The sequence below is a fragment of the Bos taurus genome, chromosome 13, assembly GCF_002263795.3.
Source record: "Bos taurus isolate L1 Dominette 01449 registration number 42190680 breed Hereford chromosome 13, ARS-UCD2.0, whole genome shotgun sequence".
In the NCBI taxonomy this organism is placed as follows: domain Eukaryota; kingdom Metazoa; phylum Chordata; class Mammalia; order Artiodactyla; family Bovidae; genus Bos; species Bos taurus.
Genome location: NC_037340.1, coordinates 35,807,444 through 35,812,010, shown reverse-complemented (window position 1 = coordinate 35,812,010; position 4,567 = coordinate 35,807,444). Strand labels below are relative to the sequence as shown.

The 4,567-nt window shown below is 46.0% G+C and overlaps 1 long non-coding RNA gene across 1 annotated transcript; it reads left to right on the top strand.

The window, feature by feature from the left end:
• The first annotated feature begins 1,610 nt into the window (after positions 1 to 1,610).
• On the top strand, positions 1,611 to 4,307 carry LOC132346855 (uncharacterized). Its single transcript, XR_009496820.1, has 3 exons — positions 1,611 to 1,880; positions 2,349 to 2,423; positions 3,713 to 4,307. It is a non-coding gene; the product is annotated as an uncharacterized lncRNA (long non-coding RNA).
• Positions 4,308 to 4,567: the final 260 nt, after the last annotated feature.

Genomic DNA, 4,567 nt, shown 5'->3' with positions numbered 1-4,567 from the left:
CATCCGTCTAAAGAAAGTGAAAAATGAGTGTGTGTCCTGACACCAGAGAGCACTGGGCCCACTACACACAGAAAGTCTTCCCATGTTAAGTGTCTACCTAGGAGGAAGGTGAGCAAAGCGTAGAGCCTAGAAGGGCACACACACACACACACACACACACACACACTAGGTCTTCACTCCAGGCTCAGCTTGTCCCCTGCAGTCCACTCAGAGGCCCTTTGGTGGCACTAGGAGCGGCTCCTCTGGTTTAGTCAGCATATCCATGGACAGTGTGGGTCCTCCCCTGGGCTCCTCTCCTCTGCAGCTCTGCTTCTCAGGATGGTCAGGGAGCCCATCCAGGGTCCCTGTGGCCCATGCTTGGCGCCCCTACCCCCTGACTCACTGTTCTGTCTTCTCTCACCACTCCATTCCACCTTCCCTCCCACCAGCTCCCCTGGGTGGAGGAGAGTTCTGCCCCACTGCCAGCTGGAAGGATGAGGGTGAAGAAAGCCACTCTCCAGCCCAAGCTCAGCCTCTCTCCACACGGCCTTCAGGCTTTTCCAACTGCTAAGGGCGTCTGCCTCCTAGAAACACTCTTGAGTGTGACAGTATTCAAGGTCTCTTTCCTCCACTGTCCTCTTGAAGTTGTATTACCAAAGACCCCCGAGGGTGACTGTCCCAAGGGAAGAATGCACCCCGCCCCCAATGACGTAAACACTGAAATCTCTCAAAGATGGTAAATGCTCCCTCACTTAAAAAAAAAATCTACATACATGTGGACCACTCACAAAGTGCTGCGTAAATGTTCCCTGATACATTCAGCTTCTCTGCATCTCCAGGAGCCTGGCAGGGCTGAGCGCGTTTGGGGCAGGCATCTCCCCTCTCTCTTCTGAATCCCAGGAAAACTGACCTTGCCGCTATTAAGTTGTGTGTTTGGTAGAACAGAGTGGGAAATATTGTCAACGATTTCCTAGTGAATAATTATCCCAATAGGAAGCAGTTTGTAGTCATTTTACTAGTTTGACTTCATCACCAAATCAGAAAATTGTCTACCAACTCACACCGATTAACAGTAATAGAATATTCTAACACTTTTGAAATTTGCAAGACAGTTTTGGAGAAAACTGTGTCCTCGAAAGGGATGCGGAAGCAGGTCTGGAAGGACGCTGAGTTCTTGTTGGCCGGCTGGTCCCTGAAGTCCTGGACACAGCAACTCACGCAGCCAGCCTGTCCCACATCTGTGGTGAGGCGGGCCTTGTTCCTGATGATGTCATAGTCCTGGCCCTCTTATGTTCTTATGTCCTGATTCCCAGGAACACCAGCTTCATAAAAATATTCCTCTGACTGAAACTGCCCATTAACCTTTCTAAGTTGGTTAATGATTAATGTCATTAGCTTCAGGATGAGACAGTGCCCACAAGAAGGTACGCTGTAAGGATTCTGCAAACCCAGCCAGCTGTCCTCAATCTGTCTGGGTGTAGGTGGTGGTTTAGTTGCTCAGTCCTGTCTGACTCTTGAGACCCCATGGGGTGTAGCCCACCAGGCTCCTCTGTCCCTGCAAATTCTCCAGGCAAGAATACCGGAGTGGGTTGCCATGCCCTTCTCCAGGAGATCTTCCCAACCCAGGGATCGAACTGTGGTCTCCTGCACTGCAGGAAGATTCTTTACTAACTGAGCTACCTGCTAATGCTATTGCCCGCTCCATCCCTTCCTTTTATTGCTGTCATAATTAGGTCTCTGTTCGGTCAGCATATGCCCTACTGTTGGGGAGAGAGGACCCAAATCTCAGTGTTAAGTTTACCAGATCCCATGATGTGGATGTCACCAGTGACTGGGCAATCTTGTGTCTGGAAACCAAGGTCTCCTGGGGCCAGGAAACAGTCCAACAGCAGTTTCTTAAGGTCTGTTGCTGTTGTTCAGTCGCTAAATCATGTCTGACTCTTTTCGACCCCATGGACTGTAGCACACCAGACTTTACTATCTCCTGGAGCTTGCTCAAATTCATGTCCTTTGCGTTGGTGATACTATTTAACCATTTCATTCTCTGCTGTCCGCTTCTGCCCCTGCCTTCAATCTTTCCCAGAATCAGGGTCTTTTCCAATGAGTTGACTCTTTACATCAGAGTGGTCAAAGTATTGGAGCTTCAGCTTCAGTATCAGTCCCTCGAATAAATATTCAGGGTTGATTTCCTTTGGGATTAACTGGTTTGATCTCCTAGCAGTAAGGTCTGTTCTGATTTCCTTTATCCTTGGCGTGGTTCTATCAGATTGAATTTGTGTGAGATTGTCATCTCATGGGCCAAAAATTGGCCAAATAGCAGCAATTTTATAGGGTTCAACCCATATGTTTTATTCTCAATTCTTCCACAGCAGCGATGTCAGACACAAGTCGAAGGTAACAAGCAAAAAGAATAAATTGAAGTGAGAGAAACATCAAAGTTAAGGGTAAAACATTTTCAATTCTAAATTGCCCTGGTTGTACTATGTGCATGTGAGTTTCTGAACTGTTTTTACTTCTTGTGTTGAGACTTTCAAGGTAATGAGTTCATAAAGTTTCATGTCATTAGAGTGCCTGAGAATGTTTTCATGGTATGCTCATTAAGTTATGAAGGATGAGAAGGTTGTATTTACAAAAGGAATGGTTGTAGTCTTGAAGGTCATGTGGAAACTGTGAATAATGAAAGGTTGACTGTGGTCAGGAAGTCTTGTCGGAATTAATAGTAGGTGTACTTGGAAACAGCAGAAGTCACTGCATGTCCCAGGTGTTGAGTGATGGACAAGTGGAAGGAGAAAGAAAGAACTAGCACTGCTTACCCTCCATGGGACACGTCTTTACAAGTATCTTATCTTTCCATCCTCATAAAAAAAAATCCACTGGGACAGGCATTATTATCATTGTAGGTGACAGATGCTCTGAGTCTTAAAGTGTTAAGGTCCCTATTGCTAGACATTGGCAGAGTCAGAATTTACACCCAGGCCCACCTCAGTCAAAGCCTTGTCATTCCCTTACACTTAAGAAGACTAGAGGACCCATTCTTGAAGTGGTCTGGGGTATACCTTCGGTGGTGCCATCTTCAGAAGTGTCCTGGTGGGGCTGTGCACATGGCTGGGACTTCCGCATCTTGCTCGTCCACTCTGTGGATGACTGAGCCAGTCTCCCCTAGTGTAAAACACAGGGCTTGGGCTGAACTAACATTTACCTCTAGGCATCACTGCCCTTGGGGTCCTTGCTATTCCCGGGAGGGCTTGGAATGCCACAGTCAATGAAGCATATTCTTTTAGTAGTGCCTCTGATGCCCATGTTAGTTGCATTGTCAGAAATCTAGGATGAAAAGGATTTCTAAATTGCCTTTGTGCAAGAAAAAATGGGACTGTGTTTGAACCTTAAACCACCAGATTCTTTTGGAGTCACATGACTGCTGTAGGTTGATGAGCCATTAAATCAAGGAACAATTATGCCAGGTACTTGAGAGGGAAGATGGGAGAGGGGATAAACACTTTTGAGGCTGGTTTTTACTGCTGTGTTGATTCTTAGAGCGATTCTGCTTTAATCACCTCCCATGGTTAGGGTCATGGTTAAATACCACTTTCACTTGTACACACATGTCCTGAACTTGGAAGTAATGGGGGCTAGAGCAGTAATTTAATACAGAATAATCTGTTTGTTTATTCTGCATCTGTCACAGTCTATAAACCCCAGCAACCTAGTAACTGTTAATTCTACCCTGTTGTAGGACATGCAACATAGACAAATGCCCAAGAGAAAGCATGGAACCTGAGCTGGCCCTCAGATGGAAAGTGGATCCATTACTGATCACAGTGGAATGCCCCTGGAAGCCAAGTGGGACTCTGTGGGGCCCTTCTAGGTACAAAACCTATCTCTGTCCCCTGTTTGTTGTTTCCAGAAAATAGACATCACTCAGCCTCTTAGACCTTCTTTGAGTACCAAAGTATAGATTCAAACAGTTGCAAATCGGGGAGAGAGGGAATGCAGAAACAAAGGAGCAGTAACAACAGGGCACCAATTAAAGAAGGGTCCTGGTTCCCTCTCAAGGAATATACATAGCAATATTCTTAGTTCTTGTGCTTAAACTATGGACTCCATCTGGGTGGAGGATGGCAACTTCAGGCTGAACACAAGATTTCTGGAGTACCGTTGGCTACCTCACCACCAACCCATCAGAAGAAAGATATGCATCCTGCAACCCTCATCTCAAATGGTGCCTATAAAATCTTCTCCCTAAAAACTATCCAGGAGTTCGGGTTTCTGGAGCATGAGCCACCCATTCTCCTTGCTTGGCCCTGCAATAAACCTTTCTGTGCTCCAGACCCTGACATTTTGGTTTGTTTGGCTTCACTGTGCATTGGACACATGAATTTGTGTTTGGTAACCCTCTCATTCTATTTGTACTTGAGTCAGTTGTGTACACAGACTTTCCTGAGGAAAGGAAAAGAAACACATATAAAGTAGCATTCACTCTACATTCTTGGTCATTTGCTCACTGAATGTCTAGCTGTCAGAGATTCCATTCAATGCAGCCACTGAGTGCAGGGCTGGGCATAGCAGGAGTTCAATAAACATTTTAATG